This window comes from Nannospalax galili, unplaced genomic scaffold (assembly GCF_000622305.1).
Source record: "Nannospalax galili isolate Female #2095 unplaced genomic scaffold, S.galili_v1.0 scaffold95, whole genome shotgun sequence".
Classification (NCBI taxonomy): Eukaryota; Metazoa; Chordata; class Mammalia; order Rodentia; family Spalacidae; genus Nannospalax; species Nannospalax galili.
In genome coordinates, this window is record NW_008342393.1 from 3754669 (window position 1) to 3766143 (window position 11475).

Consider the following 11475-nt stretch of genomic DNA (forward strand, 5'->3'; position numbering starts at 1 on the left):
CAAGGGGGCGGCCCCCCCGGGAGCCACGCCTCCCAGCTGTCCTCTAGACTCCGCTAGTGCGCGACTGTGGGACTCTGCGGCGGGACGGGTGGAGCGTGGCGGGTCCCATCCGAGGAGCATGGGTGCGGGGGCACCCTCCTGAGCCTGCGCGTGGGCACGTGCGTAAGTCCTTGCCACACACCCCACCGCCTGTGCCCCCGCCGCCCCGGGATCTGCACGCTGCCCCTCTGGTTCCCCTGTGTAGTGGAGCTCCGCCGGACAGGCGGGTGACCGGGCAGGGAAGGCAGCTCACCTTCCACGTGCACCGAGCTCCGTGCCCTCTGTCCTTCCGGGAGGAGCCACGGCACAGGACGTGGCCCTCGGAACCCTGCCCCAAGATCACCGGGTATCACGGGCTTGTCCGGGAAGGGACTTTCCCACTCCGCACCTGGTAAACACGGAGCTCGGGGACCAATCGTGTGCAGATGGTGATGTAAATAAAAACCCCACTTTCTCCTCTGCGTCCTCAGAGTGCGTTCTGGTGCCATCCCTGCTGTCCGTGCCCCCCCCGTACCCCCCCCGCCCCCTCCAGCAGAGGTTCCCAGCCACAGGAGGCGAGGTGATGATAGGAAAGAGGTGAGACCTGGATTTCCTGAGCCGGTGCTACGAACTAAGCACTTGTACCTATGGGAAACCATGAGTTCAAACCCAAGAATACCTGACTTCATTGGGTCACAAAGTGGGTGTATGGGAGGGTAAGTGTCCCAGGCCTGGGACTAACTTTGGTCCTTCCTAAGCTGGCTCCTACAACAGAGCCGGTCGTAGAGGGAACCAAGTCAGCAAGAAATTATAGGTTGCTCTCTGTGCTCAGGGCCCGGGGCTGGTTACTGAATTATACCGATGTTTCATGTTTTCACGTGTACAAAGAAAGGCAGACAAAAAAGCCGCCAACCTGCTTGCCCACCTCCTCCCTTCAAAGCCTTGGGTGAGTCCCAGTTCCTGCTCCCTAAACCACCAGTGCTCGTCTCACACCCCGCCTTCACCCTTCTCATTCCTCCCCGAGTGCTTGTGGAAGTCAGAGGACAACTTGCAGAAGTCAGTTTTCTTCCTCCATCCTGTGGGTCCCTGGGATGGAACTCAGGTCACTGGGCTTGGTTTCTTTGAAATATGGTTGGGTTTTTTTGTTTGTTTGTTTTGTTTTTTTGGTCTTTTTGAGACAGTGTCTCCCTGTAGCCCCAGCTGTCCTGGAACTCACTATGTAGACCAAGCTGGCCTTGAACTCACAGAGATTGCCTGCCTCTGCCTACCAAGTGCTGGGATTAAAGGCCCACACCACCACGCCCGGCTGAAATATGTTTTAAGGCCTGGGCTCATACAGCCCTGGCTCCTCAAGAGATCCAGGATTAAACCTGTGTGCCGCCACACCCAGCTCTTGTGGTTTTTTTGTTGTTTGTTTGTTTGTTTGTTGTAGCTTAGTCTGGCCTTATTTACCCATCTCACACCTGGCCTTGATCCCCTATTCTTCCTGCCTCCACCTACCTCCCAGCTGCTGGAATTGCAAGCCTTGAGTGACCACATCCTACCTTCCCTCCTCATTCAGAAAGTTTTTTCCCACACTCTCCCCTATGGCAAGTTTACTCAGCTTTCAGCCTCCAGATGATATCTGCAGTGTTGTGGCCCCCCACCCACCCTACTCTCCGGACAGTTTCATGTAGCCCAGGCTAGTCTGGAACTTGCTATATAGGTGAGAATAACCTTAATTCCTAATCCTCTGGCCTCCACCCCTTGAGTGAGTCCTGGGATTACTAGGCATGTACCACCATGCCCCAGTTTACAGTTCCCTTCCTTGCACCAGCTCCGTGTGTTCTCCCTGATCACTGGGCTAGGTGCTGGAAATAGTTTTGCATCTCTAACAAGCGGTTGCCAGTCAGACTGTGAGGAAATCAAGGTGTGAAGAGTTGAGCTCACTCAGTTGGGGAAGGGTAATGCTGGGATTCCGACTCAGTTGCCTTAAACGTGACCCTATAGTGTGCCTCTCCTTGTGTCTGTCACCTCTTCCTTCCTGTTAGTAAGGTGAGGGCAGAGACCATGTCCGTCTTATTTAGCACTGATCCCAGCCCTTAGGATAGATAGGCTGGCACTCAGTAGGCCTTTGCTGTTGAGTGAAACAACATCCACAGTGGCTCTCTCCTGCATCTGCAGTGGCTCTTTTGTGTTTTCTCATAGAATCTTCTCAATAATAACAGGAAACTGAGTCCCAAAGACATGGAGCCACTTGTTTGTCCAGGGTCATACAAGTACCAGAGAGGAACCTAGTTCAGATCCTGACCCCTTGGTGCAAGTTCAGCTTCATTTCTAAATTCAATGATATGGTTGAGGAAAGGTTGGTAAATGATTTTTTGGTCTCCAGGAGTGGCCTCAAATTTTTACTGGCCCATTCTGCCATCCAGCTCAGTGGTGGGGACATCAAAGCTTCCCAGTGCTACCTGCAAAGTACCTTTGTGAAATAAGTGCAGAATTTTTGGGGTTTTTTTCTCATTGCTGAGGATTGAGCCCAGCCCTTGAGCATCTAGGGAACCACTCTACCACTGAGGTATATTCCCAAGCATATGTGTAGAAACTCTTGATTTCAGGACATAGTCCTATCTCTTTCAACTTTCTTTGCTTTCCTTCTTAATTGTCAGAGTGAATGAATGGATGATCGGCCATGTGTGTGAGGATGGGGACAGAAATTGGAGAGCCCCACCCTCCCACCACACACACATACACACACACACACACACACACACACACACAGGGATTGGAGTGTTTGTATGTCCCAGGTTTATGTGCATGCGTGTGTGCGTGTGTCCTTTTTATATGTATCAAAGCTCATCCTGAATAGTGAACTCTCTTGCAAAGAAGGATCTATTTTTGCATGTGTCTTTCATGCCTTTGTCCACCAGTTGAGCACACACATGCACACACATGCACACAGGGATTGGAGGCGTGTGCTCAGCACAAGGCTGCAGTCAGTTTTGCTTAAGGACTCTAGTCAGTTGATCTGGCAGAAAGCTTGTAGGATGGTGAGTCATCTGAGGTGACAGGGCTTGCTCAAGTCTCTAGTGACCCTTGACTCAGGTGGCCAGAGTCAAGCTTTCCAGCTGGTCCTTACAAAGAGGCTGAGTCACTTGCCCTGAGGTTCTTAGTGATAGAGCCAATGAGGCCAGGAATCTAAGATCACTGCCTGCTTGCCAGGTGGCCTTGCAGTGGTATAAGCAAGGAGGGACAGGGAGGAGTGGATGGTTCTGTCCACATGGCCCACCTGCAGAAGGAAGACCATGTCCCCTTCTAGGAACCATGTGGGTGCTGGTCACATGATTTGGACAACTGCCTCAACAGATGGCTTTAGTATTTCCAGTTTTACAAATGAAAAGGCAGAAACCCAGGGACATTAAGAAAGCATCCTGCTTGGTGCTGTGTGGCAAGCAGTGGTCAAGTACAGATCTGCATATCCCAGTGTGCCCTGAGATGGCACAGATGGGTGAGCTGGGGACTGCTGAGGGTAGGCTCAGGTGGGAGAGGAGACCAAGTGTGTTCCATTCGGGTAGTTCTGCTGTAAAGTACTATATTGGGAGTTGGGACCAGGGCAGAGAACATGCCTTTCTGACCCTCACAGTTCCAGCCTGGACAACAACAGTTGACATTGTAAGGTGCCTACTGTGGACCAGGCCTATTCTGAAAGGCTGCCGTCCTTCCTTCACACATTGGCCCCCTATGCACTAGCGCCTCACTTTATACATGACAAAAATGCCCAAAGTCACAGGGCTAGGAAGTGGCAAAAAGCAAGACTTGAACCCTGAAAGTTTTTCTTATTTATATATTTATCTGTATGGTGTCCCAGTAGATGGCTGATCCTGGTCTGAAATTCCCAGTCCTCTTGCCTCAGCCTCCTGAGTGCTAGGTCAGAGGTGTGTGCCACTATGTCCAGCCAGGAGCAGAGCTGCACTTTTTTTTAACAGGGTCTCACATAACCCAGTTGGCCTTGAACTTACTATGTAGCTGTGTATGACCTTGTTATGCCTGCCTGTTTCTACCTCCTGAGTGCTCCTTGATCTCATAGAGATCCTGCCTCTGCCTCCCAAGCCTTGATAACATCTTTCTAGAGGCCACACAGCCCCCTCCCCCAAGAACCCTCATATCCTAGCCAGAATCTCAGGGTGGAGGTCCAGAGGGCAGGGGCAGGAGCAGGGACACGTGGTAGGGGGGCTCCTCTGCACAGGCAGAAGTCTGTCCAGTCACCTGGGTTCACAGCCCCAGGAGGGCATGGCAAAGAACATATTTGAAATATTCTGGCCTGAATCTCTGGGCTTACCCAAACATGCAGAAGCCTGCTTGCTGCCTGGTGGGACTTAGGGCATTCCAAAAGTCTGCCCCTACTTCCACCCCCATGAGGAAGGCTCTCTGTTCTCATTCTTCAACCATGGACTGTGCAGGCTCTTACACTGTGTGATTCTGGCTAACTTGCTAAACCTGTCTGATTTTGAATTGCCCTTCTATGAATCCAAATAGGCTGCACCATGCCCGTTTGTTCACAAAGGAATCTGACAACATGCACAGGTCAGGGCTCTGATTTTCATAGTTGCATCCATATAGAGGCTGGGGAGAGTCTGTGTTCTGCTGTCCTGGGATCATGTGATGCCCATTTGTTTGAGCTTTCATTGATCCAACAAATGCTAACTGCATGGGGCCTTTGGGGAAGGCATATCGAATCAGATATAAGCCCTGCCTAAGGGGAACTTAAAGGAGACTGGGCAAGCAAGCAGGTCTTCCAAAAGAGTGTCAGGGAAGGCTGAGGCAGGAGGATGGCAAGTTCAAGGTTTGCCTAGTTTACAGAGTGAGTTCAAGACTAGCCTAGGTAACTTAGCAAGACCCTTACAAAATAAAAACTAAAACTGAATTGAAAGGAAGCTAGGTGTAGTGGTACATGCCTGTAATCCCAGCCTTTGGGAGGTTGAAGATCAGAAAGTCAATGTTCTCTTACATAATAATAATAAAAAGATGTTCAAGGTCATCTTTAGCTACATGAAGCTAGCCTGAGCTACATGAGACTGTTATAAAAAGGATGAGGAGGAATATAGCTCAGTGGCAAAGTGCTTACCTGGTACGTATGAGAACCTAGGTTCAATCCTTGGTACTGGGGGAAGAAAAAAGGATGTCAGAGAAGAGCTTGATAGGCAGAGTTGTTGTTGCCCCCAGGGGACTTCTGTATCATCAGTGTTTCCACAAGTCAAACAACTGGCTCCCAAGGGCCTCCAGGGGAAAAAAGAGATCCATCATCCAGGCAGCAGATCCCCAGAAAGGCCCCATCCTGATCACTGTCCTTCTGTATCCCTTCCCAACTCTTACACTGTGTTGCTGGTACCTGTCATTTTCCCTCTCTTCCCCTTTCCCTGGACAGCCCAGAGTCACCACAGGTGAACATGCTCACCCCCACTTGTGTGTGTGTCTCTCTCTCCTTATCTGCCTTCCTCTGTTCTAGTCCCTCCAGCCCCTTCTGTGGCCAACAGACTCCTGGGTCTGCCCACAGTAAGCTGCTGTGGAGAGAAGAGCAGAGCACTCTTCCCTGGCTATGGAGCCCTAGCTCAGCCCTCAGCTCTTCACTTTTTGAGCCAAAGTTTTCTCGATATAAAATGGGCCTATTGCTACCCTGCTCAGCCCACAGGCAGACTGTAAGATGAGAGGAGGAGTGGACGGATGGTAGATTACACCAGACAATTGCACACATGTGCCTGGGGTGGCTGTTCTAAGGGAGGGAGGAGCTGTTGAAAGCCTCAGCAAGTGGAGGTTAATGTTCAAAGATTTATCTCCCCTGGGCTGACTATAGGGAGGGGCTAGAGGTGTGCAGAAGAAACTGACCTCTCTAAACACTTGTTTTTCAGAAAATTTTTGAAGAGGCCATTTCCAGTGAGAGAGAACATAGGAAGCTTAGAAACAACTGGTCACTCCCCTGCCAGCACCTCCCTGTGGCCTGTGGGATAAAATACAAACCCCAGCTCACTCCCTATAAGGCTGAGGCTGCTTGTCCATCTCCTGCCAATCTCAGGTCGCAGCTGAACTCTTCTTCTCCGTCCTTGAGTACAAGTATGTCAGCTCATCCTGCTGAATTAGGGCCTTTGTACATACTGTTCCCTCAGCTTTGCAGATGCTTCTTTTCACTTTACACCCTTCCAGGTCTTCTCTGAGAAGTTTCATCTCCTGAGTAGTTCCCAGTGTCTTCTCTTGGTACATAGGTCTTTGAAGTGTTTACAATAATTTGTAATTCCTCATAAGTAAATGGAATATACAACCGTGCTCACCTTCTTTAGTTTTTTCAATGTGCTTACCACAGGCCATTTGCATATGTCAGAGCCTTTGTCCAGGGCACCTCACAATCCATTCAGGACCCCTCACTGAGCCCAGGGCTTAGCTCTTGTCATCTCTGCAAGAAAGCTCATCTTGTTGACTCATGACTGGCCGTGGTGGCCCACGCCTTTAATCCCAGCACTCCAGAGGTAGAGGCAGGTGGATGTCTGAGTTCGAGACCAACCTGGTCTACATAGTGAGTTCTAGGCCAGCTTGGACTACAAGGAGACCTTGTCTCAAAAAGAACAAAAAAGAAAAAGAAAGCTCATCATGCTGACTCCCAAGACAAGTACCTCTTATCTGTATCTCCACAGCCCCTGGAATTTCTCCTGGGTGAATAAACATTTCCTCCTCCTAGATTGTCAATTCCATGCTCTGCAGAGACCATGCTTGTTTTGCTGTCATGGTACTCCATGTCTAATACAGGCCTGGATCTATAGTAGTTGCTCAATACGTATCTGTTGACCTGGTGAGATGGCTCACCTTGCTGTGTAAGTCTAACAACCCGAGTTCAATCCCTGGAACCCTTGGTTGAAGGAGAGTACTGACTCCCATCAGTTGTCCTCTGACCTCTACACACACACACACACACACACACACACACATACACACATACATACACACCCCATAGCACATGTGCACCCATGCCCACAGCCACACACCAATAATAAATAAAAATAAATTATATGCATATGTGAAATTGTCAAATAGCAAAATGAATCAATAAAAATGAAGCTACATTAGAAAAAAATAATTTTCTGTACTTGAAAATTTAAAAAAATTAACTGTCGCCTCAATGGCTACAGGATTTTCCACGTAGTCCACTTGTGTAGGGTGTTGCTTAGACCCAGAATAAGAAAAAAGCCACTGCCAGGTTGTAACCAGCTGCCTGGGTCTGCTAACATGGGACAGATCTGGCTTTAGTGTTTTCACACCTTCCCCAGAGCAAATCGCTTCGCCTGGACTCTCCCATCTAGGAAGGCAGGGTGGGTGGTGTTGACAGTAATAGGGTGCTGCCAACATAGGTGGCCCTGAACACTGAGTTCCTTCAGCCTAATTCCAGATGTACTCACCAAAATAAGAGCTCAACCAAAGTAAGAGTCTTTTGTGTTTTAGGAGACTTTGTTGTCTACAAAGCACTCTTGTGATTCACTCTTGTGATTGTTTTCCTGATGGGGAAAATGAGACTGAGAGGTGAGGTGACAAATCCAAGGTCACTCAGTGAGTAAGATGCATAAGGCAAAGCCAGAATGTAGGTCCCTTGAAGTCAACCAAAATTCTGGAAGCACTTACACAAGGAGATGTGGTAACTAGCAAAGATTCTAAGACCCTGGCCTTCCTAGTGACCTGCTTCTTTTGTTCTTCTCTTTCATTCATTCATTCATTCGTTCATTCGTTCAACACAAGTTCCAAATACTGCCTTCAAGGAGACCACAATTTTGTACTGGCATTGAATTCAACTAAGGCCTGGGAATGATCCAAGGATATTACATATACCTTCAAAAAATACACAGGGTAGGCAGGAATGGTGGTACACACCTTTAATCCCAGCACTCAGGAGGCAGAGGAAGGCAGATCTCTATGAGTTCAAGGCCAGCCTGGTCTACATAGCTAGTTCCAGAAGTCCAGCTGGGGCTACAGGGAGACTCTGTCTCAAAAAAAAATGTCGGGCATGTTGGCCCATTCCTTTAATCCTGGCACTCAGGAGGCAGAGGCAAGAGGATCAGGAGTTCAAGGTCAGCCTTGACTATACAGGTGAGTTTCCAGTCAGCCTGTGCTACATGAGACCTTATCTCAAAAAAAACACATATAGGGGATAGAGAGATGGCTCAGTTGTTAAGAGCACTGGCTGCTCTTGCAGAGGACCGCAGTTTGATTCCCAGCACCCACATGGTGGCTAACCATCCTTAACTCTAGTTCTAGGGGATCTGATACCCTCGGCAGGCATTGCACAATGCAGGTATGCTTACATATACACAGGCAAAACACTAATATCATAAAATAAAAATAGATTAAAAAAATTTTTAATCTTAAAAATTCACACATATGGACTGGGCATGGTGGCGCACACCTTTAATCCCAACATTTGGGAAAGAGAATTCGAAGCCAGCCTGGTCTACATAGAGAGTTCCAAGTCAGCCTGGGCTAAATAGTGTGATCCTATATCAAAAAACAAACACATGCTCAAGGCTGAGCATGGTGGCACACGCCTTTGATCCCAGCACTTGGGAGGCAGAGGCAAGCAGATCTCTGTGAGTTCAAGGCCAGCCTGGTCTACATAGTGAGACCCTGTCTCAACAACAATACAAACAACCCACAAACAAATAATATATATTGTGTTATAAATATATATATTGTGTATATAAAATATATTAAATATATATGTATCTGAGGCTGACCTTGAACTCCTGATCCTCCTGCCTCCACCTCCCAAGTGTCAAGATTATTGGTATGTATCACCATGCCCTGCTTGCAAATCAATTTTCTTGTAAACTTTTCTCCCTGCAGAAACATTAAAAACCACTTACAACACATGACCTAGAGATGATCTGCAGTATAAACAGAAAACTGCTGAGCTCCTCACTGTCATTTGCCTGGTTGGGTGACTAAAGTCCCAGCACACAACCATCTCTGGCCCAAATGATAAACCTGGGTGTCTGGGCCACATGACCCGCCTAGGCACTGCCACCCCAAGGTGGCTTCTCTGGTCAGGCCAAGCAAGAGACACTCTAGAAACAAAGGTCCATGTACTCTCTTGGTCACTCCTTGCCATAGCTCTGTAAGCACTCTGATGCCAAGGCAATGTGTGGGTCGCCCTGGGGTGTGGACACACAGTGCCAGCCTTAACAGCTGCATCTGGAGGTGGGTAAGCTGGCATGCAGTACTTGTTTATATCTCTATGTCTTTTCATCTACACAATAGGCCTAAGTGTTGTGGAATGTACCCATAGGGGGTGGATTATAAGAGCACAGTGTACCCCCACTGTGCTGGGAGAAAGCTGGGTGGTTTAAGGTCCTTCAAAGATAGGGGTTCATGGTCAAAGTGGCTAAATACCCATGAAGAAATGAAGACCAGACAACTACACATGATGCTAAAACCGTTCCTGTCTTCATGTTGTTGTTTTTCTTAAAGACAGAGTCTCATGTAGCCCAGGCTGGCCTTAACCTCCTCACTCTCCTGTCTTGGCCTTCTGAGTTCTGGGATTATGGCTCCTGTTTTCATTCTTTTATTCTACAGTTGTTTCCTGGACACCTTCTATGTGCCAGATGTATGTTAGTGATTGTGGTGCCAGCCTCCAAGGGAGTCCTGGTCATGCCCACCTCCTGGTGTCCACTGCATAAATTAAAAATAAATAAAGACCTGAGCCCTAGTGAGAGAGCTCAGTGGGTAAAAGGGCTTGCTGCACAGCAAGGCTGTCAACCTGAGTTCAGTTCCCGGAACCCCCGATGGGAGGAGAGAACTGACTCAAAGTTCTACATGTATACTACGGCATGTGTGTGCCTGCATGTTCTCACACATAATAATAATATAAACAAATTAATATATGAAATAGAAGAATAAGTGATGTAGAAATCAGAGGGGAAGCAAGATGGATGGACAGATGCAGTGACACATGCCTGGAGTCCCAGTCATGAAGAAGCTGAGGCAGGGGGATCATTTGAGCCCAGTTCTTTGGGGGCAAGGCTAGGAAACATAAAGAGATCCTGTCAGACAGAAAGAGAAAGTAGTGAGGGCAAAAATAAGAAGAAATGGAGGAAGGAAGGGAGGGAGGGAGGAAAGAGAGGGATGGATCAGGGGAAGAGCATGTAGGTAGCAGACACAGCAAGTGCGAAGGCCCTGCCTGCGAGGCAGACATGGCTGGATCATGTGACTATTCACACCTTGTATATTTTGACACCTGGTTTGCTGTCCTTGCTGCTGCTTGGCTCTGACTACCTCCAGAAGTGGGAAGAATGTGGGGTGCAAAGCCCCCACTGGTCTTGTGCTGCCTCCTAAAAGGCTGCCCCCCGCCAGATAGTAACCCAGCATAGAACTGGGAAAATGAACAGCAGACCCCAGTCTTATCTAAAGGAATATTGACAACTGATTGCTGCTAGATGAGGAACAACTGACCTTCCTAAACAAAGACCTCTAGATAGGCTGACTAGATTCACCAGATGGACAAGTAGTGGGGAATGGCTGGGGGTGCCCACAACACAGCAGACAGTAGCAGGGATATCAGAGTATAAGGGCTCTAGTGGGGGGAGGGAGGCTATGGGAGGGTGCTATCTGGGAAGTGGGTGTAAAAATAAATAAATTTTTTTTAAAAATTAAAAAAAAGGGCTGGGCCCCTACACCTTGACCCCCTGACTCCACTCCTAGGACTGGGCCTCCTACTCTCCAGTAGAAGCAGCCGCAGGGACTGTGTTTTCCCAGCCCCCAACTGGAGCAAGTCTGGGACCAATTCAGGTGAAAATGCAGAATGAGAGCAATGAAGATGTGGCTGGCACAGAAACATGAAACATCTGAGGTCCTCCCAATAGATTACAGGGACAACAGGTGGGATAATCTAACTGGAACCTAGTGTCTATCATGGTAGTCCCTCTCTGAGGCCAGCAGTATATACAGTGTGTGTATTCCAGCAGAGCAGGCCGGGCAGAATGCAACCCACCATGTACATTGGGCCTACACGTTGTGGTCCCTCACAGGGATGCATTTCCTTCTAGGAAGTTCATTTCCACCTACCTCCCTCTTGGCCCAAGGATGTCTGCCTCCCAATAACACTTCCTCAGGGTCCTGGGGACTCCCAGGAGCAAGCCCATGGCCAGAGTAACTCCATTTTCAGGTCAGGATGAATAGAAAGTGTGACAAGCCTACAGTTACACTTCAAGGACAAAAGGACAGAATAATGAAGATGCGGGTGGTAGGGTGCTAGAGATGTAGCTCAGTAGATAGAGTGCTTACCTAGTATGCAGCAGGTTTTGGGTTTGAGGCCCTGGGTTCAGTCCCCAGTACCACATAAACTAAGCATGGCAGTGCACTCTGTTTGTTTGTTTGTTTTGCGACAAAACAAGTCCAGCTGGCCTAGAACTTGCTATGTAGACCAGATTTGGCCTCAAACTTACAGAGATC

The 11475-nt window shown here is 48.6% G+C and overlaps 1 non-coding gene across 1 annotated transcript; it reads right to left on the reverse strand.

Annotated features, from left to right (window-relative positions):
* Positions 1 to 2824: 2824 nt before the first annotated feature.
* LOC115071309 lies at positions 2825 to 2951 on the reverse strand. Its single transcript, XR_003850404.1, has one exon. It is a non-coding gene; the product is annotated as a small nucleolar RNA SNORA40 (small nucleolar RNA).
* Between the last annotated feature and the right edge of the window lie 8524 nt (positions 2952 to 11475).